Below are 21,397 nucleotides of genomic sequence, written 5' to 3'. Positions count from 1 at the left end.
ATGCATTGCCATCAGCCATCGAGAGAATGCCTCCTATGAAATCTATAAAAGCTATCAAACTGCCTAAATTGTACCTAATGGAAGCTTAAAATAATTAACCATTTTAAATTCAATATTATTTCTATTTTATGACTGAAAATATCCATGTAGAATGCCAGAATGATGCAACACGGAAAGCAACTCAACGGCTGTAGTGTAGTTCTTCATTAAAGTATTTAAACTGGAACAACCATTTTAGTAATGGATTCAATATATCCAACTAACAGATTAACAGCTTAGAATTTTATTAATTTTTCTGTAACATTCAAAGTCAGCAGGCTTTGTATTCTTGAGACCTTAGTCACTCCAAAAGTGAACCATCCACCAGGAAAAACTTCCCCTGAACAGTGAGATAGAGGACATTCGTCATCTGCCTATGAGCTTAAGTCAAGTAAGTCCCATTAAATCCTCAGAAGTACACCAAGAGAGCCAGAAGCATCTCATACACTTATTTTCTCTGATCTGCAACTATTCTGTTGTGTACATAGAACTGTACTGCTCTCCAGTCCCTGTTTACTAGCGCTTGGGGAGAAGCAGCAATGAATGCGTTTTCCAGGCATTTTTCCCCATTCGGATAAAGTTCATCAAGGAATCTTCAACTGCATCCACCTCTATTGTTGACCAATACCTTTTTGTTCCTTTGTCACCTTTGTAAAGAGATGGCATTATGAATGACTACATTAAGTAAAGGTTGACTACAATACAGTACTTGAACATCTCTCTGTATTAACTCTACAAGGTTACAGCTGTATCTGCAGAGAGTGTTGAAATTAAACTAACAATCGCAACTAAATAACTACATAGATAAGGATGTGAGAGGAGAATGTGCAATGCTGACATCAAGGCAGACTCAATCTGTATGGAATCTAAGCCCAACAATCTGTTTGCAATGTAAACCTTCTAATAAAAGCAATACCTATTAAATCAAGTTCCCTCCCTCAAGAGAAACAATGTAAAGTGTGGTAATCCTTCTGTGTTATCATCTATCCTGACACACTAGTTCCAGATCTAACGTCTTGACTTGTGTCCAATCCAAACTGAACCGTTCTGTGCTGGCATGGTTGGAAATACACTAACTGATAAAGACAGGATTGATCTGGACCAGCACAGTATGGCCCATAAGTTGACACTACAGAGTGAAAATGCACTGCCTGAAGGCAGTAGGAAACATGCTTACCGTGTGAGCCTCTCTTTTGTCCCAGTCTTCCCTTGGTTATTGGTTGTTTGGCCCGAATCGCTGACATTTCTCCTGGAAAACATGTTGAAAAGGACATTGTAATTAAGAATAGGTCCATGTGTATGTAAGGTATAGGCATACCGGTCAAATTTTCTTCATAGGATTCTTCAGATGACTCCTCTTTCTCAGAGTCATTCTCTGATGCGCAATCAGTGGCCGCAGCATCCATTTCTTCAGACATAATAGTTTGTAAAAGACAAAAACAAAATCAAATTGCAGCAAGTTAAATCAATGCACAACAAATTAGAGTCAGCATTTTTTGCCAGAGTGAAAATGCACTGACTGAAGACAGTAGTAAACATGTTTACCGTGTGAACCTCTCTTTTGTCCCAGCTTTCCCTTGGTCATTGGCCCGAATCGCTGACATCTCTCCTGGAAAACATCAGTGGGAATCATGTCAGTTTCACCCAATCCAACCTATGAACCAATCCATAAGCGATAACTGTTGGAGCAACTAAAAATGCAGGTTTATAACAGCTGTGCCATTCAAGCCTATTGAATATGGTATGAGAGGGACGGCTACAGCCACACAAACCCTACAGATACAGCCATGTAGTGAGAGGGGAACGCGCAATACCATGCTGAAATGAAGGCAGACTCCATCAGGGTGGATCCTAACCTTTTTCACACCACTGTACAATCCAAACGGAACCGTTCTGTGCTGGCATGGTTGGAAATACACTAACTGACAGAGATGGTCGCCTCGATTCGCGTTCTTAGGAAACTATGCAGTATTTTGTTTTTTTTATGTATTATTTCTAACACTGTTCCCCAGGAAATCTTAAGTCTTATTACATACAGCCGGGAAGAACTATTGGATATAAGAGCAACGTCAACATACCAACATTACGACCAGGAATATGGCTTTCCCAAAGTGGATCCTCTGTTTGGACCACCACCCAGGACAATGGATCGGATTCCTGAAGGCGACCAAAAACAATGGCGCCCCAGAAGGGGAAGGCGGAGCGGTCTTTTGGTCAGGCTCCGTAGACGGGCACATCGCTCACCGCTCTCGAGTATACTACTCGACAATGTCCAGTCTCTTGACCACAAGGTAGACGAAATTCAAGCAAGGGTTGTCTTCCAGAGAGACATCAGAGATTGTAACATTCTCATTGTAACATTCTCTGTTTCACGGAAACATGGCTCACTTGGGATACGTTATCAGACTCGGTACTGCCACCCGGTTTCTTTACGCATCACGCTGACAGAAACAAACATCTCTCTGGAAAGAAGAAGGGCGGGGGTGTATGTCTTATGATTAACGAGTCGCAAATCTGACCACGACTCGATTTTGTTGCTCCCAGCCTATAGACAGAAACTAAAACAAAACGCCCGTGCTCAGGTCTGTTCAATGCTGGTCCGACCAATCTGATTCCACACTTCAAGATTGCATTGTTTGGAGGAAGAAGAAGGATGAGTACAACCCCAAGAACACCATCCCAACCGTGAAGCATGGAGGTGGAAACATCATTCTTTGGGGATGCTTTTCTGCAAAGGGGACAGGACGACTGCACCGTATTGAGGGGAGGATGGATGGGGCCATGTATCACGAGATCTTGGCCAACAACCTCCTTCCCTCAGTAAGAGCATTGAAGATGGGTCGTGGCTGGGTCTTCCAGCATGACAACGACCCGAAACACACAGCCAGGGCAACTAAGGAGTGGCTCCGTAAGAAGCATCTTAAGGTCCTGGAGTGGCCTAGCCAGTCTCCAGACCCGAACTCAATAGAACATCTTTGGAGGGAGCTGAAAGTCCATATTGAAAGTCCGCGACAGCCCCGAAACCTGAAGGACCTGGAGAAGTTCTGTATGGAGGAGTGGGCCAAAATCCCTGCTGCAGTGTGTGCAAACCTGGTCAAGAACTACAGGAAACGTATGATCTCTGTAATTGCAAACAAAGGTTTCTGTACCAAATATTAAGTTCTGCTTTTCTGATGTATCAAATACTTATGTCATGCAATAAAATGCAAATGAATGACTTAAAAATCATACAATGTGATTTTCTGTATTTTTGTTTTAGATTCCGTCTCTCACAGTTGAAGTGTACCTATGATAAAAATGTACAGACCTCTACATGCTTTGTAAGTAGGAAAACCTGCAAAATCGGCAGTGTATCAAATACTTGTTCTCCCCACTGTATGTGGCAGGGTCTACAGTCAATCATGGATTATAAAAAGAAAACCAGCACCGTCGTGGACACTGACGTCTTGCTCCCAGACAAACTAAACAACTTCTTTGCTCGCTTTGAGGACAATACACTGACCAAACCAAAACCTGCGGGCTCTTTTTCACCGCAGCCAACGTGAGTAAAACATTTAAACTAGTTAACCCTCGCAAGGCTGCCGGTCCAGACGGCATCCCTAGCCGTGTCCTCAGAGCATGCGCAAACCAGCTGGCTGGTGTGTTTACGGACATATTCAATCAATCCCTATCCAAGTCTGCTGTACCCACATGCTCCAAGAGTGCCACCATTGTTCCTGTTCCCAAGAAAGCTAATGTAACTGAGCTAAACGACTGAAAAAAAAAGCTTCTATCCCAAGGCCATCAGACTGTTAAACAGCAATCACTAACATTGAGTGGCTGCTGCTTACATACTGACTCAAAATCTCTAGGCACTTTAATAATTAAATGTTTTAATAAATGTCACTTTTAACAATGCTACTTTCTAAACTGTTTACATACCCTACATTACTCATCTCATATGTATATACTGTACTCTATACCATGTTCTGTATCTCCCTCATCCATATACTTACATGTACATATTCATTCCTTTACACTTGTGTGTATTTTTTTATTTTTTATTTCACCTTTATTTAACCAGGTAGGCTAGCTGAGAACAAGTTCTCAATTACAACTGTGACATGGCCAAGATAAAGCAAAGCAGTGCAACACAAACAACAACACAGAGTTACACATGGAATAAACAAACATGCAGTCAATAATACAATAGAAAACGTCTATATAATGTGTGCAAATGAGGTAAGATAACGGAGGTACGGCAATAAATAGGCCATAGTCGCGAAATAATTACAATATAGCAATTAAACAGTGGAGTGATAGATGTGCAGAAGATGAGTGTACAAGTAGAGATACTGGAGTGTCAAAGGAGCAAAATAAATTAAATAGATAACAGTATGGGGATGAGGTAGTTGGATGGGCTGATTACAGGAGGGCTATGTACAGGTGCAGTGATCTATGAGCTGCTCGGACAGCTGGTGCTTAAAGCTAGTGAGGGAGATATGCATTTCGCTACACTCGTATAAACATCTGCTAACCATGTGCATGTGACCAATAACATTTTATTTGACTACAGAGTGAAACTGCACTGACATATCAGATAAGAATAGGTCCATGTGTATGTAAGGTATAGATAGGCATACCGGTCAGATTTTTTTCAGAGAAATTGCCTTCCTCTGATGAACCTGATGGCCCTGGGACATAACATCTTCAAGGTTGTCAATACTAGTTATTGAGTCATCAGTCTTGTATCCAACTGTATTGCAGAAAAAAGCATCTTAGATAACTAGAGAGATAACACAAAGTATTTTGACATTTTGATTAGTTATGGCTCTGTGCTCCTCTACTTTACATTTTGTTATAATACAAAGAATTTGGGATGAAAGTGCAGACTTGCCTGTCTTTGATTTACAAAGCAGATTCACAAGAACTTACAGTATGTGCTGGTGTTGAATGACACTAACTTACGTATACGGTACTGGCAGCCTCGGTGTCTGACATCTAAGGATACAATAATATTAAATTAGTCATGTGCCACTTAGGCAATGGAATATGATTCAACAATCCCCAGTATCCTAATTCTAAACAACTGACAAACCTGAGCTTCAGGATTTATTATTTCCTTTTCAAATCTGGCCTACACGTTGAATTATGTTTCTTATAGAGTTTCCATGCGTCTTCTTAGCCTCTGCAGTGCCTGCGTAAAGGAAGACAAGTTGGGCTGGGGGACACAAATAACTGTTATCATTGACTGATAGAGGTCTTACAAACATATATTACAATTTCCTTTTTTAAGACCACTTTCAAGGTAAAAAAAAGCAAGTATAAGCATAACATAAGCACATTATACAAGTTCCTGGATGCAACTAAAGCGCATCTGCTTTTATGGATGAACTAAACAAGAAACAGTATGAGTGATATGGCTAAAGGAAGGCATGTGAATTGGCAGTCCTACCAAATTTTACACTTTCCACAATAATAATTCCTGTTGTTGTGTTTCACTCTTTTAAGTGCAAAGCCAAAATAACTAGCAACTTATTTCTCTTTGGGTAAGAAAGGGTGCTAAAAAAACTGCCAAAACTTAAATAAAATAATTAAATGAGGGGATTTATTTAAATATTTCGGCACACATGCATGCTTATGACTTGACAAAACAGATGAAAAGGAACTGGCTTTTCTAGCTAGCTTGTAAACCAATTCAAGTTACAATGGCAATATTATTGTGCAATGCATGTAACATTGGGTTAACCACAATCATGTATTCTGAATCAAAGACATTTTGACCAATTATGCTAAACTAGCACGCTAACCGTTAGCTAGCACGCTAACCGCTAGTTAGCACGCTAATCATTAGCAAGCAGTAAATAAGTATAAGGTAAAAACATGCAAAGTAATAATTGCACATTAATGAATTGTTTGGATGAGCCTACCAATTTCAATCTCTTGATGTAGTATATCTGATACAATGCGGCTTTCTGACATTGTCAATGCATGTTGGATTCCACCGAAAGACATAGACATGAGACATGAGCTAACATTAATTACAAATAAAGACAATGGGTACATGCATTGCTTGCCAATACACCACATACCATTTTAGTTAACATATTGGTTAACAGTTTAGTTTATAACTTACCTTCTTGCATGAATGCGAACGTCTGCAACCATCCTCCTCTTCCTTAAAAAACGTGCTGCACAGCTACTTTTGTTGTGATCATGCTCAGGCAAAGACAGGTTTGCCAGGTCAATTTCACATTTCTAGTAAATCCAGTGAAAACTCCCTCCAAAACCTGAAAACTATCACAATCTCAGCAGATTACAGGGAAATGAATGGATTTTTTTTTAAAGATCATGCAATATAGAAGTAGTATAAAAACTTGAAGTGTTAGTTGTAGCAGTAGTAGTAGCCATGTCATGGCAGCAGTGTTGTAGTCGAGTCACTAAAGCATAAGTCTGAGTCAATTCACAACACCCTGTGGCTAACTCTGAATTGAGTCAAAGTCGTCAATGTTTGAGTCGAGTCACAAGTCCCTGTGTTTGAATCCCGGTCCAAGATTTCAAGTCTAAGACAATGGGTCCATATTAACTTAATATTAAGTTGTTAACCCAGTCAGAATGTGGCAGGGGGAATTTCAATCAATCATTTTTAAATCCCCTTTCTTTCTGCGTCAACAAATGTTTATATGCTACAGGTCAAACAGATTGTCAGCTAGCTAGCTAGCTAATTAGGTAACATGATTGAACATGGTGTGGCTGCACAGCTTCTCTATCTTTGATGTAGTCTAAACAGAAACTGAAAGACAGAGACAAACAGATACACTTTTATAAACTATACTGATGTCAGATATTAGTGGCTAATGTGGAGGTCAACTGCTCCAAGATCTGTGTGTGTGTGTGTGCGTACGTGGTTTGGTTTGAAGCTTCTCTAACCAGCTCTGTGTTGTTGTCCTCTGGAAACACCTCTGGTTTTCAGCGCTGTGATAGAAGATAAGCGCAGAAGCTGTGGCAGACAGATTCTGCTAGTGAGCGTATACTGAGAGCACACAGCTGATTAACCCCTTCACTGCCGGCCAGAGAAATTGAAATGTATGCAAATGTTTCCCAGTTTATGCAAATACTTGCACCATGACGTGAAACCGTGAAAGAAAGAAGGCCATGTTTCAGTTATGGTGACGCACGATCACATGTAGCCTAACTAACCTAACCTTCTTTCTTGAACCAGTTCTAGAACAATTGATGCAGCCATACTGCTCTGCTAAGTCATAGCTTCTCATCATGTTTCTAGAGAGAAACTGGGTACGATGCATGACTGATCTTACACTGCAATATGAGTCTTTGCACTGCCCCCCATATACATCTCTACAAAAATGTGGTGACACCTCTTAAACTTGATGGATATCTTTATAATGCTAGTAAGCTTTGGGCTTTGGTGGAGAGAATGCGTTTCGGAATGAACCTTAGACAACAATACATAAGTTGCCAAAAAGTATTTATTATGATGGACTGTGAAAAACCCAATGTACTGTGTCAGATCAAAAGAAAAACGATACAGTCTCTGCCTCGCAGTCCAACCAACGGTATATTAAACTAAGCACAGTTTGAAGGCTAAGCAAATGTCATTCACATTTCACAAATGTAAGGCAACACTACATCTATTCCAGATAAAGGGGTCATTTTTATTTGTATAAATGGAAGATTTATATAAGCATTGTGTAATGTGGCACTATCCAGGTCTTTCTTGCATAAGTGGGTTATTTTGGCAAGAGAGACCTGGTTACTGTGTAACCCAGCAGTTATATTAGGCCTAATTCAATTCAACAATTGAATAAAAACAATACTTTGACAGTAATTATTCAGTTTATTGGCTTTTATTTTCATTACAGTAGTGGTTTTGAATTTATTAAAATGAGAGTAGGCCTAGTGAGTTTAGTAGAACTCGATCGCTCATTGAACATCTGTGTGGAACGTTCGACACCGTTGAAAAACATTCACGATTTTAGTTTCATTGTAAAGGTTTTCCTCCTCCTCTTCTGAGGATGAGTAGCGAGAAGGATCGGAGGACCAACGCGCAGCGTGCTAAGTGTCCATATCGTTTAATAAAACAAACTGAACACTCAATGAATACAAAACAATAAACGTGAACAAAACCGAAACAGTACCGTGTGGTGAACAGACACGGAAACCATCACCCACAAAACAACAGTGAAACCCAGGCTACCTAAGTATGATTCTCAATCAGAGACAACTATCGACACCTGCCTCTGATTGAGAACCATACTAGGCCGAACACAGAAAACCAACCTAGAAACACAAAACATAGAATGCCCACCCAACTCACGTCCTGACCAACTAAGACAAACAAATAACACAGGAACTAGGGTCAGAACGTGACATTCATATTCAATTTATGAGCATATATGCACGACAAATAAATTCCCAGTACTCAAATAAATCTGAAAATCGCAATTATCTATTTATTATAGCATCCTCTTAGAACGAGAATCCCTGTGGTGTCAGTGTTTTTGATTATGTCCAAGTAGGAACATAGCTACAGGTATTTTGACTTCTACACTAAAATAGTAGCAGTTGTGTGTGTTTTCTTGTCGTGCATTCGTTTTGAGTCAACGCTAATCCCACAATATTTTGGTCCCATTCGGTATTAGCACTGTCAGCCAATGGGGGAAGTGACATGTCTGATGCCTAAATTGCTGTTGTCGACCAAACACATTTCAAATTCACTTTTAATGTATTCTCAACTTCAAACCAAGTAATTTGGTTTTGCTATTTTATGAAGCACAGTGTGGTTTAGTCGCCAGGGTTGTGGGTGCGATTCCCACGGGTGACCAGTGTGACCGTATGCTAAATGACCAAAATGTAAATAACCAGTGATGGAAAACGTACTCAATTGCCATACTTGAGTAAAAGTAAAGTTACCCTAGTAGAAAATGACAAAAAAAAGTGAAAGTCAGCCAATAAAGAACTACCTGAGTTAAAGTCTAAAAGTATTTGGTTTTAAATATACTTCAGTATCAAAAGTAAAAGTAGTTGCTAAAATATACTTAAGTATCAAAAGTAAATGTAGTTGCTAAAATATACTTAAGTATCAAAAGTAAAAGTATGAATTTAAAATTCCTTAAATTAAGCAAATCAGATAGCCAGAGTCACACTCAGACATCATTTAAAAACAAGGAATTTGTGTTTAGTGATTAGTGAGTCCGCCAGATCAGAGGCAGTAGGGATGACCAGGGATGTCCTCTTGATAAGTGTGGGAATTGGACCATTTTCTGTCCTGCTAATCATTCAAAATGTATTGACTACTTTTGGGTGTCAGGGAAAATATATGGAGTAAAAAGTACATCATATTCTTTAGAAATGTTAAGTAAAAGTAAAATATGTCAAAAACATAAATAATAAAGTACAGATATAGTACTTTAAAGTATTTTTACTTAAATACTTTATATCAAAATAAAGAAAGTCGCACACTCCATATATAAACTCCCAGTAATGTATTGGGTATTTACCAATGTTTCAGCATCACTGTGCCTTCTTCAGGGTAATGTCATGAATACTTGAAACAGGTTATGTAGACAAACAGTGCAATTAGTGCATCCAATGACAATAGTGAGGGGTGTGTCATAATGATTAAGTTCATTAGAATGAATTAGTGAAACTGTGAAAAAAATAGTTTATGGCATATTAAATATATTAGGCTATTGTTATCATATAGAAACATCATTTAATATAGTACATCATATTAGCATCCACATACATTATTGTTTAATTTAATTTCACATATTTAATTGTTTTGTATTTAATTTCATATTTGTTACATGTAATCTTTTGGTTCAACCTTAATCTATAATGAGCATCATCAACAAGGGGAACATATTAGGTGTACACTAATAAGCTGTAGAAAGATCATATACATTTATAAGACTTGTTCATAAAAGAAAGAATTGATCATAAGAAGGGCCTGAGATCAATGTCAATATTCAGACCACTAGGGGTCAATGTTTTTAGAGAGGATATCCTGTAAGGCTCCCTTTGTCGGCTTTTCCACACGAACAGATGAGTGTATTTAGTGCAAAAGATGGTTGCGTTGTTTTTCTTCTTAGGTTGAATTAAGTAATTCCTCTCTTGGTTTATGAGATATTTACATCATTGCCTCATCAAGAGTTTTGTCCTTGTAGCCTCTCATTTTCAATTTCGGTCATTTTTTTTAGCATTGCTGTCAAAATCTGTCTGGTGGCCACAGATTTGTTTAATCCTGCATAACTGACTGTATGGTTGACCATTCTTGAGGGGAAGGGGATGCATACTATTCACACATAGCAAGATATTACAGTCTGTGGGCTTTGTGTATAAGTCTGTGTGTAATGTCATTCTCTTTGATGATCTATAAGTCCAGGTAGTTTATTTTTCTCTCGTCAGTCTGCATGGGAAATTTGAGGTATTCAGAGCTCTTGTTTAGTAGAGTTTGGAATTCATTTAGTTCCTGCTGACTTCCTTCCAAGAGCACAAAGACATCATCTATGTATCTCTTCCATAGGATGGTTTTAGAAACTTTCCCTGCAGAAGACACAGTGATGCTGAAACGTTGGCAAATACCCAATAAATTACTGGGAGTTTATATACGGAGTGAGCGACTTTATTTTGACAGTTTATAATTTATTTCCCCACACAAACACATTTTTCTGGGTGTTCACCAGCTCATGTTTTTTAATCTGCTTAAGTCCTTTACACCACTGAAAATAACACACATATGGGAGTTTATATATGGAGTGTGCAACTTTCTTTATTTTGATATAAAGTATTTAAAGTACTGTATCTGTACTTTATTAGTTATGGGGCAGCAGGGTAGCCTAGTGGTTAGAGTGGTGGACTTGTAACCAAAATGTTGCAAGTTCAAATCCCTGAGCTGACAAGGTACAAATCTGTCATTCTGCCCCTGAACAGGCACTGCTCCTAGGCCATCATTGAAAATAGGAGTTTGTTCTTAACTGACTTGCCTAGTTAAATCAATTTATGTTTTTGACATATGCTAAGCATTCACATTTACTTAACAACATTCCTAAAGAATATGATGTACTTTTTACTCAATACATTTTCCCTGACCCCCAAAAGTACTCATTACATTGTGAATGCTTAGCAGGACAGAAAATGGTCCAATTCCCACACTTATCAAGAGAACATCCCTGGTCATCCCTACTGCCTCTGATCTGGCGGACTCACTAATCACTAAACACAAATTATTTGTTTTTAAATGATGTCTGGTTTTGACCCTGGCTATCTGATTTGCTTAATTTAAGGACTTTTAAATTCATACTTTTACCTTTGATACTTAAGTATATTTAAAACCAAATACTTTTAGAATTTTTCTCAGGTAGTATCTTATTGGCTGACTTTCACTTTTATTTGAATCAAGGTAACTTTACTTTTACTCAAGTATGACAATTGAGACTTCCGGAAATGGCTAAGCTCTAACAAGACGTGTCTGCGTAGCGTCCTCAAACTTTTGAACCTTTTTAAGGCATTTGACATGGTTTACCTGATCGTCAATAGTGAGTTGGAAGTTAAAACATCTATTGTATCGCCAAAGCAAAATATGCCCAATATGTCAAAATGCCCCTCTCTGACAGCCCTTCTTCGGATTCGGCAAATGCTAGCTCGGAAGAAGCACCAGCATGGTTCAGAATGGAGATGGACGAGGGTATAACAAAAATCCAAGAGACACTTTCTGAACACCTCAGCAAAATTGATGTACTGGTCGATAAACTCCACGAAGACCAGATAGTCACAAAGGGACGAGTGACAAACTTAGAAAAAGCCCATGCTGACCACCAGGCTGCCATCCTGGACGTCCATGAGGAAGTGGACCAAAAATACAAGAAGTTAGAAGACGCGATCTCTAAACTCGAGGAGAAATTGTATTATTATGAAGATTTCCAAAGGCGCTCAAATTTGAGACTTCAAGGTTTCCCAGAGGCCGTGGAGGGAAGAGACACAATCTGCTTTCTACAGGAATGGATTCCCAAAATTCGGGATCTACCCCCTCCCGTGCACCCACTGGAGATCGAGAGGGCCCATCGCACCCTACGGAGGCAGCTGCCTGGCCAGGTTGCCCCCAGGGCATTTGTCATTACATTTCTACACCAGAACACTGTTCGCATCCTGTCTGCTGCCCGAGCAAAGAGAGAGCTCAAGTATGGAGATGCCAGAATCATGATCTTTCCGGATCTTTCTCCCACACTACACAAGAGGAGGATGGCTTTCTCCCCACTGAAGAGACTTCTACGTCAGGCTGGCTTGGCATACGACCTGAGCTACCCAGCGACTTTGTGGATCGAAACCAAGAATGGTGAGCGCACATTTGACTCTGTGAAGATGGCTGAAACATACATGAGGAAAGAACTTCCTGACTTGTTCACGTCTACTACATCCCGAGGAACTGTCTTTTGAACTTGGAAACAGTGGATAGTGAACTGTTAGCACATCATTCATAATTTTAGTTGTTACAAGTTGTATACACTCAATGCAATTTTGTTTTTCCTTTTCCATATTTCTTATTTTCTTTAAAGATGTCTGCACCTAATAACTATACTTTTATGACACTTAACATTAGGGGTACTAAATGCCCAGTCAAGCGCAAACGCATTCTGAATGATCTAAAGCAGCATAAGGTTGATATAGCTCTTCTTCAGGAGACACACCTGACTGACTCTGAGCATGACAAACTGAAGAGAATGGGTGGGCCAAGTGTACTATTCATCTTTCACCTCTCGGGTAAGAGGGGTGGCCATACTCATTAATAAGCATTGCCCCTTTCAGATACAATCTCAGAATAAAGACAAAGGGGGAAGGTTTGTGATCATTCAAGGTTTCATTAATACTGAGCCCATTACCATTGTGATTGTGTATGGTCCTAACCATGATGATCCTACATTTTACCAAGACATCTTTTTAAAGTTAATATGCCCATCATCAGAGATAATGTCAGGGGATTTTAACTTGGTACTGGATCCTTCCAGTGATAGATCTTCCTCTAATAGTATCAACCTCACACAGGAAGCTAAAATGTTAAAAGCAGAAATGAAACACTTTGGACTCGTAGACTTATGGACATTTCACAACCAAAAGGTTAAAGAATACTCATTTTACTCCCCTGTCCATAACAATTACTCTAGAAGAGACTTATTTCTTATTCCTGCAGCCAGGGGAAGATTAACTACTGGGTGTAAGTACTTACCAAGATGTATATCAGATCATTCTGCCCTGCTGGCTTCAGTACCCGTCAGTAGAGCACAGCCACCCTCAAGAAGATGGAGGTTTGGTACATATTTACTAAATAGTCCCACATTTGTAACATTTCTGAACACTCATATATACTTATTTTTTAGCACCAATAACAACTCTGCCTCTTCCCTAATTTTATGAGAAGCTCTCCTTGCATATCTGAGGGGGCAAATCATATCCTTTAGTTCAGATGCTTGTCAGATGTATAAAGGCTCAAGTAGATTCGTTGGAGAATGAAATTACAGATCTGGAAAATGAACATAGTGTAACATTTGACGACTCAACTCTACAAAAATTAGACTCAAAGCGATTGGAATATAACACCCTGACGACCCATAAAGCGGAAAATGCTCTCAGGAGAACAAAACAAAACCACTACGAACATGGAGATAAAGCAGGAAAGTTGCTTCCTTGCCAGATAAGACGAGAGGATGCTAGTAGAGTTATTAGCTCTATTAAGCTACCCATTAACACAGTTGTTCACAGTCCTGAGGAAATGTATCCAGTCTTCAGGGAGTTTTATGAAACATTGTACAAGTCTGAAGGGGATGCCCCTGCCACAATGCATGAGTTTTTGAACAAACTCAATTTACAAACTTTAATGATGAGGATAGAGAGCACTTGGAGAAAGAGATTACATCAGAGGAAATTAGGGAATCAATTTTCAACACTGATGGGGGAAAATCACCAGGGTTAGACGGATTCCCTATTGAATTCTATCGATCCTTTTTACCCAAACTAATTGAGCCTCTTTGCAGTAAGTTTAATTATGCCATAGAGACAGAAAAGCTCCCAGACACTGATCACAGTTTTGTTAAAACCTGGGAAAGATCCTATGCTTTGTGTGTCGTATAGACCAATATCTCTATTGAACACTTCATATAAGATTCTTACGAAACTCATTGCTCTTAGACTGGATAAGGTTCTACCTGACTTGGTTGATATGGACCAAACAGGCTTTGTAAGAAACTGCTCATCTCCTGATAATATCAGAAGATGATTTAATATTATGCATTATGTAGAGAATGACCAAGAATCTGTAGTGGCGGCTTCATTAGATGCGGAACAAGCTTTTGACCGCATAGAATGGAACTACCTGTTAGAAGTTTTACAGAGGATGAATATTGGACCTAAGTATGTAGGTCTGGTTAGATTACTGTACAAATGTCCGGTAGCTCAGATCCTGACTAATGGAAACATTTCCTCACAGTTCTCCCTATCATGTGACAGGGTTGTCCCACTAGTCTGCTCCTATTTTCTTTGGCTATAGAGCCACTGGCAGAAGCTTTTAGATCTCATCCATCCATGGTGTTTGTATAGGTGGGCGTGAACATCTGGTCTCGCTATATGCCGATGACATTTTGCTTTACCTCACTAAACAAGAAATTTCACTCCAAACATTAGTTGACATCCTGAAAGAATATGGAACCTTTTCAGGATATATATATATTTTTTTTAAATCGCAGAATATAATTATGCCTTTTAACAGGGCAGCTATGCAGAACCCAATCTTAGACCAAACTTTTTCTTGGAAACCACAGAAAATAACATATCTTGGATTGCAAATTCCTTCTGAAACTATTAAGACATATTAACTGAACTATACTCCACTTCTCAAAAAGGTTGGGGAAGAATTGGATAGATGGCGGGATTTACCAATTTCTCTTATTGTGCGGGTCAATTGTGTAAAGATGAATATATTACCAAAATTCTTGTACCTTTTTCAAACCTTGCCTTTTCCTTTTCCCAAAGTATTTTTCTAACAACTTAATAGGAAGATTTCTTCATTTCTGTGGAAAGGGAAACCCTCCAGAGTGAAACACAACTTTATGCAAACCATATTCAGAAGGAGGACTCACTCTACCTGAGTTCCAGTTGTATTACTGGGTATCTCAGTTAAAGGCTGTGTGGATATGGCAAGATACAACAACAAGTTCACCCTCTGGGAGACAGACAGAGGAGGAGTGTCTGACCCCTGCTACATTGGCATCTATACCTTATATTAGCCCACCTAAAGCTTTGCTAAGTCTCATAAACAACCCTTTCATTAAAAACACTTTAAATATATGGATTGAAGTCTGTAAACAAACAGAAGAGCTGAGATCTATATATGAACAAACACTTTTCTATAATAACCACATCTTACTCAAAGCCCTGAGAGATGGTATTACATTTTCTTGGTTCAACAAAGGAATTAAAACATTTGGTAATCTCTATGGAGAAGGTGAACAACTATCCTTTCAACAACTGGCATCTCATTTTAAGTTACCTCAAACTCTTTTCTTCAAGTACCTACAGGTTAGGCATTATATTTACCACTCAGCAGGGAGGTAGGATTCAGCCCATGAGTAAACCTAAAACTGATAAACTGTGGCTGGAGAGGAAAGGGGTAAAAGGTTTCATTTCCTACATGTACTCGAGGCTTCAAGCTCTGTCGGGGAATGATGAACCTCTGAAAGCTTGCATGAAGTGGCATGATGACCTTGGTCTCATATTTGAGGATGAGAAATGGGGAAAGCTCTTTTTAGATGCTCAGCGTCTTTCATTTAACACAAGGCACAAGTTGATGCAATTCCATTTTTTACATAGGGTCTACTTTACACCAGAGAGACTGTACAAGATCACTTCTAAATATTTAACATTTTGCCCAAGGTGTAAAACGGGAGTGTGCACAGTTATGTATATGTTGTTGTCCTGCACTGAACTAAGCAATTATTGGAAAGACATTATTCAGATCTTATCACAGGTCACTAACATGACGGTACCACTAGATCCTTCCCTTATTCTTCTTGGAGATGATTCTGTTCTACCAGTTAATATTTGTAGCAAAACCAGATTCATTCAATTGGCAGTCATTGCAGCCAATAAATGCACAGCTATTATATGGAAGAGTGACATTACGCCAAGCAAGCAGATGTGGATAAAATAACTATCTTCCTATATTCCATCTGAAAGAATAACATACAATTGACGTAATAAACCCTTTGAATTTACTGATGTCTGGGGGGACTTTCAGTAGTTTCTAGAGACGTCACCTTAGCTGCCTCATTACTACTTTCTTCATGAATCTATTATTATTATTTGTTTTTGTGTTGAATCATTTATTTTCTAGCATGGAATGTGAAGGTCATTCTGTTTCTTTTTTTGTTGTTAATCAGTGAAGTTAATACCGGTAGAGGGGAGGGAGGAGGGTGTTCCTGTGTTGGGGAGGGAAGGGTTTTGCACGATGTGCTCCCATGTAGCATGGTGTTTTGTTTAGGTGGAAGGAATAACGGGGCATTATCTGTATCATATTCTGATGATTGTTAAATTGTAAAAGAAAAAAGAAAATAAATGCCAATAAATATATTGTAAAAAAAAAGTATGACAGTTGAGTACTTTTCCACCAATAAGTATTTACATTTTAGTCATTTAGCATACGGTCACACTGGTCACCCGTGGGAATCGCACCCACAACCCTGGCGACTAAACCACACTGTGCTTCATCAAAAAGCAGAACCAAATGACCTGGTTTGAAGTTGAGATGACATGGTGCAAGTGATCAGTGCCGTTCGAGATTCTACATTGACTACAGCAATTGTGAATATCTAAACAGATCTCCACAACCTACAGTATGCATGCTATCTTGAACATGCACATTTTATATGATTAACTTTACATATGAATACATGTATAGTTACAGTAACCTCGGTGGCCATGGATCTGTTACTTATTTTAAAGTTGAATAAATACTGTTACATTAGTTTGTAAGAGAGCCTTAACTTTAGGCTATTACCTGTATTACAAAAGTAATATTGAATTGTGTTTAGTTGACAACGCTTCTAAATATCAACATTTAAAGGATATATTTACTGCTTGGATAGTTCAATCTAAGACACTGGCTTAATTCCATTCTTTAACTTTCATTTTTGGTTGAGTTGGAGACGTGAAGCCAACATATAATTTATGAACTTGTTTTGTCGACAAATTAACAGGCTATTTATTGTATTTCAAAAGTGAATTTGAAATGTGTTTGGTCGACAACATCAATTTAGGCATCAGGCATGTCACTTCCCCTATTGACGGTGCTAATACCAAATGGAGCCAAAATATTGTGGGTTTAGCGTTGACTCAAAACGAATGCACGACAGGAAAACACACACAACTACTACTATTATAGTATAGAAGTCAAAATACCTGTAGATATGTTCCTACTTGGACATAATCAAAAACATTGACAGCACAGTGATTCTCGTTCTAAGAGGATGCTCTAATAAATAAATAATTGCGATAGTCAGATTTATTTGAGTACTGGGAATTTATTTGTCGTGCATATATGCTGATAAGTTGAATATTAAACTAAAATCGTGAATGTTTTTCAAAGGCGTCTGTGTGGCGTCAGCTGCAAACATTCCACACAGATGTTCAATGAGCGATCGAGTTCTACTAAACTCACTAGGCCTACTCTCATTTTAATACATTCAAAACCACTACTATAATGAAAATAAAAGCCAATAAATTGAATAATTACTGTCAAACGACTATTTTTATTAAATTGTTGAATTAGTCATATTGTACTTAATTTGACATTTCATGCCTATTCAAGTGGATTTGACAAATGTTTATTATGTGGACGGCTACTATGTCATAATGTACATGATGTCATAATGAAGCATTCTTTTGTTAAAATAAGAAATTCCATAGACAGGTCATTGATGCTCTTCCTGAACTAAGGTAGGACCTATAATTTAATGAAATAATCTCAAATACACTACCTTTATCTTATGAGAACTTTATTTGATCAATAACTGTAAGAAAAACTGTTATGTTTTGTGATTTGTGACAAAAAAAACATTTCTTTAAACTAGGTATTGTGGTCTTGTGTTTCTGTTTTCAAGAATATATTGTTGAAACTGTATAGTCAAATCCTACGTGTGCAAATTATCTGGAAGTCCAAATTGAAGGTAGGCCTTAGTCTGTGAATCTTTCATTTTTATTAATTTGTGAACATTTTGGCAGGAATTGGAATGTCCTTTGAAAGTGGAAAAACACTAGTTTATAATTATTACAACTTTGATCAAATTCTATTGTAATATATGTAATTTATTCTATATTCTTATTCTCAAACATGTTGTTTGCTCTTCCACTGTGACTCTCACAGCCATGAAAGACAGAGGGAAGTCCATGACTAGGACACAAGAGACCAGTCAGAACAGTTCTGAGAACAGCCTGACAGACATCCTCAGTGTCCGGTGTGCCAGTGATATTGTCCTACAGCCAATGCCACCAGGGAGAAAGAATAGCCGATCCCACTTCCACAACATGGATGTGATTAAAGAGAGGGCTGACATGGGAAGGCTTCCAATGGCCACTTCACCCATCAGCCTCCCAATGCTCACTGTGACCTCTCTTAATGCCCAAAGTAACAAAAACACCCTCAAGGTGCCTCGCATGCCTCGTCTGCAGATGGAGGGACAGATGGGTAGCAAGCGTCTGGGTCCGGTTAAAACCAAAACCAGAGGGAGCACATTTACCTCCAGCCACAAGAAGGAGCCAGAGGTTAAATCCAGCAGACCACAGACACCAGGAAGCATCCCTAGGAGGCCCATTTTATGCTACACTGCAGCCAAGGCAGTAGCTCCTTTATCTGGGACTCCATGCAGCCAGTCTGAGGTGAGGATCCAGGCCAATCCTCTCAAGAGGTCTAACATCCAGGACCAAAGGCCCCGCTCTCCTCCTGCTCAGGCCAGACGGTCTCTGTCCGACGGCAGCCTCTTGCAGCCGCCATGTTCTCCTGTGGATATCCTCCAGCCGGAGGTCCAGGCCAGCAGAAGCCTGGCTCGACCCAAGACCGGGATAGCTAGGATAACAAGACATACTGATGGCAGCACTCTGAGGTTCCCTAACCAGACCTTAGAGCTTATAAACTCCATGGGTAGGAGGGAGAGCACCAATTCTTTCCCTGTGCTGCCAACCATTGCAGTGTAGGCCTCACCTCCCCTGATGGCCATCCCATTGCCTACCCCAATGGTCAACCATGTGCCTGACCTTCTGGTGCCTACTCCATCTGCATCTCCGGTTCCTTCCAGCCGAGTGCCTGCCACACCTGCCTCCCCAGTGCCAGCCTGGCCTGCCAACGCCAGATCACGGCGTGTGTCGAAGAAGATCCAGCTATTACAGATCCGGTCTGCTATGCTGGACCAGCAGCTACCAGAACAAGTGGGTGACAGACAAATCATATTACCCTCTGAGCCCCTGTCCTTCAGTAGCACTGAGAGGTTGTTCCTCTGTGGTCCACCTTTAGTCTGCGGAGATGATGGCTGTCACCCCCTGACCAGAACTTCGCCCAGCCACACAGGTCGCACCGACCACTCCCCTTTATTGACCAGTATGAGAGTCGTGCAAGCGGGTGAGAAGTGCCCCTTTGATACCCTCTTGACCCCCTTGGTCCCACTGGCAGAACAGCCTCCTATCAAGCGGGGGCACATGCCCGCCTCCTGTGCCAAGGCCGAGCGGGAGAATAGACAACGAGGGCGCAGGAAGAGAGTGAAGCCCATTCACTGGGACGTTAACTTTAAGTCTGGGCCTTTCTTCCCAGTGTGTGTCTCTCCATCACTGCCCTCGATCTTGGAGGTGGATGAAGAGTCTCTTTCTGAAGAGATGGAGCAAAGCCAGTTGTAAGGGGTCGCACACACACCTTCATTTTATTTATTTTTTACCTTTTTTTAAATTGTGAAGTTAGTTAATAACAAATTATTATTTACAATGACGACCTACCCCGGCCAAACCCTGACCTGGACAACACTGGGCCAATTGTGAGCCACCCTATGGGACCAGTGCCTTATACCGCTGCGCCAATCAGGAGCCCTATTGATACCTCATGGCCTCCCATGGACCAGAGAGGATCAGCCAGCATGTGCCCTGCCTGCCATCCTAGTTCCTCCACTGCCCTTTCAACCCCAAACCACAAAGGGCAGGTGACAGAAATTATCCAGTGCCCACCGATCCAGGCTGTTCTGCATGAGCAGCAGCAGCTACTGTCGGAAGTACTGTTGGAACAGACTTTTCCTATGAGACCCAACAGGAGCCACAAGCTGTCAAAGTACTTTCATCCCTGGGTGTGGAGCTTCTCGAACAGTGTACTCTTCCTGAAGATGGACTGCTTCAACCCCTTAGGAGTATCCAGAGTATCTAGTACGCTGGTGTGATGATAGAATATGTCCCTCAGTATCAACTAGAGATGAATATTAATCCACTTGTTATTCTGTTAGGCAAATGTTAATTTATCATCACCATGTTCCAAAGAATTCTGTTTCTATAAAGTTTTATTGCAGTTGAAAATGATCTGTGGTGTGTGTTGTTGGTTTCTTGTGAGCTATGAAGTATACCCTTTTAGTAGAATGTTTATTTCTTCATTGGATTGGTTGATTTGTTGACCAAAGAGAAGAGGTAAGTGCTGACCGGACTAATAGAAGTGAAGTTCCAATTCAAATTTGTATTAATCCGAAGGAGGCACATCTGACTCACACCTTAGTGTCATAATTCTTCACGTTATCAATATATAGCAACACTGACAAATTCTCAGGTGGAACTATTTGTACTACAGCATTGGAAATGAGGGTCTATCCCAACACAGTGTTTATGAAATGCGAGAATGCTGAACAACATTTTCTGGCCAGTAGGCTTGTTTGTTGTAATATTTGGCCAAAGATTTCTTCGCTTGAGTGAAGAGGCCCTGTCTCAACTTGCACATGTAAGGGAAGCAGACAGCTGCAGATGAAATATAACTGCTGGGTTAGAGAAGCAGGTTAGAGAAGCTTCAAACCTAACCACGCACGCACACACACACACACACACACACACACACACACACACACACACACACACTGTATGCTAATTAATATTTAGATGCATTTGCAGGCACATACAGTATGAAAGAGAAAGAGCACTGTCTGAATGCCGAGGTGAGAACGCAGCCCGGGGCATTCCATTGTTCTCTACCAGCATTTAAGAGTTAAGTACTGTTCAAGGTATGAGCATGTGCACTGGCATTCAGCAGGGTCAGTGCAATAACCCAAAACACAAATTTACACTGACAGAGTTCATA

At 39.9% G+C, this 21,397-nt stretch overlaps 1 long non-coding RNA gene across 5 annotated transcripts; it reads right to left on the bottom strand.

Annotated features, from left to right (window-relative positions):
• Nucleotides 1–307: 307 nt before the first annotated feature.
• LOC110524042 lies at nt 308–7,543 on the bottom strand. Of its 5 annotated transcripts, none has more exons than XR_005051903.1 (8): nt 6,155–7,543; nt 5,117–5,239; nt 4,954–5,019; nt 4,662–4,774; nt 1,594–1,648; nt 1,358–1,447; nt 1,217–1,288; nt 308–686 (listed from the first exon to the last, which is right to left on the bottom strand). It is a non-coding gene; the product is annotated as an uncharacterized LOC110524042 (long non-coding RNA). The 5 variants fall into 5 exon arrangements; XR_005051902.1 differs by having other exon boundaries at nt 1,585–1,648; nt 5,117–5,215; XR_005051900.1 differs by having other exon boundaries at nt 5,117–5,215.
• Between the last annotated feature and the right edge of the window lie 13,854 nt (nt 7,544–21,397).

This window comes from Oncorhynchus mykiss, chromosome 1 (assembly GCF_013265735.2).
Source record: "Oncorhynchus mykiss isolate Arlee chromosome 1, USDA_OmykA_1.1, whole genome shotgun sequence".
NCBI classification, from domain to species: domain Eukaryota; kingdom Metazoa; phylum Chordata; class Actinopteri; order Salmoniformes; family Salmonidae; genus Oncorhynchus; species Oncorhynchus mykiss.
The sequence above is the reverse complement of the archived record's forward strand: the minus strand, read 5'-3'. Positions and strand labels throughout refer to the sequence as shown.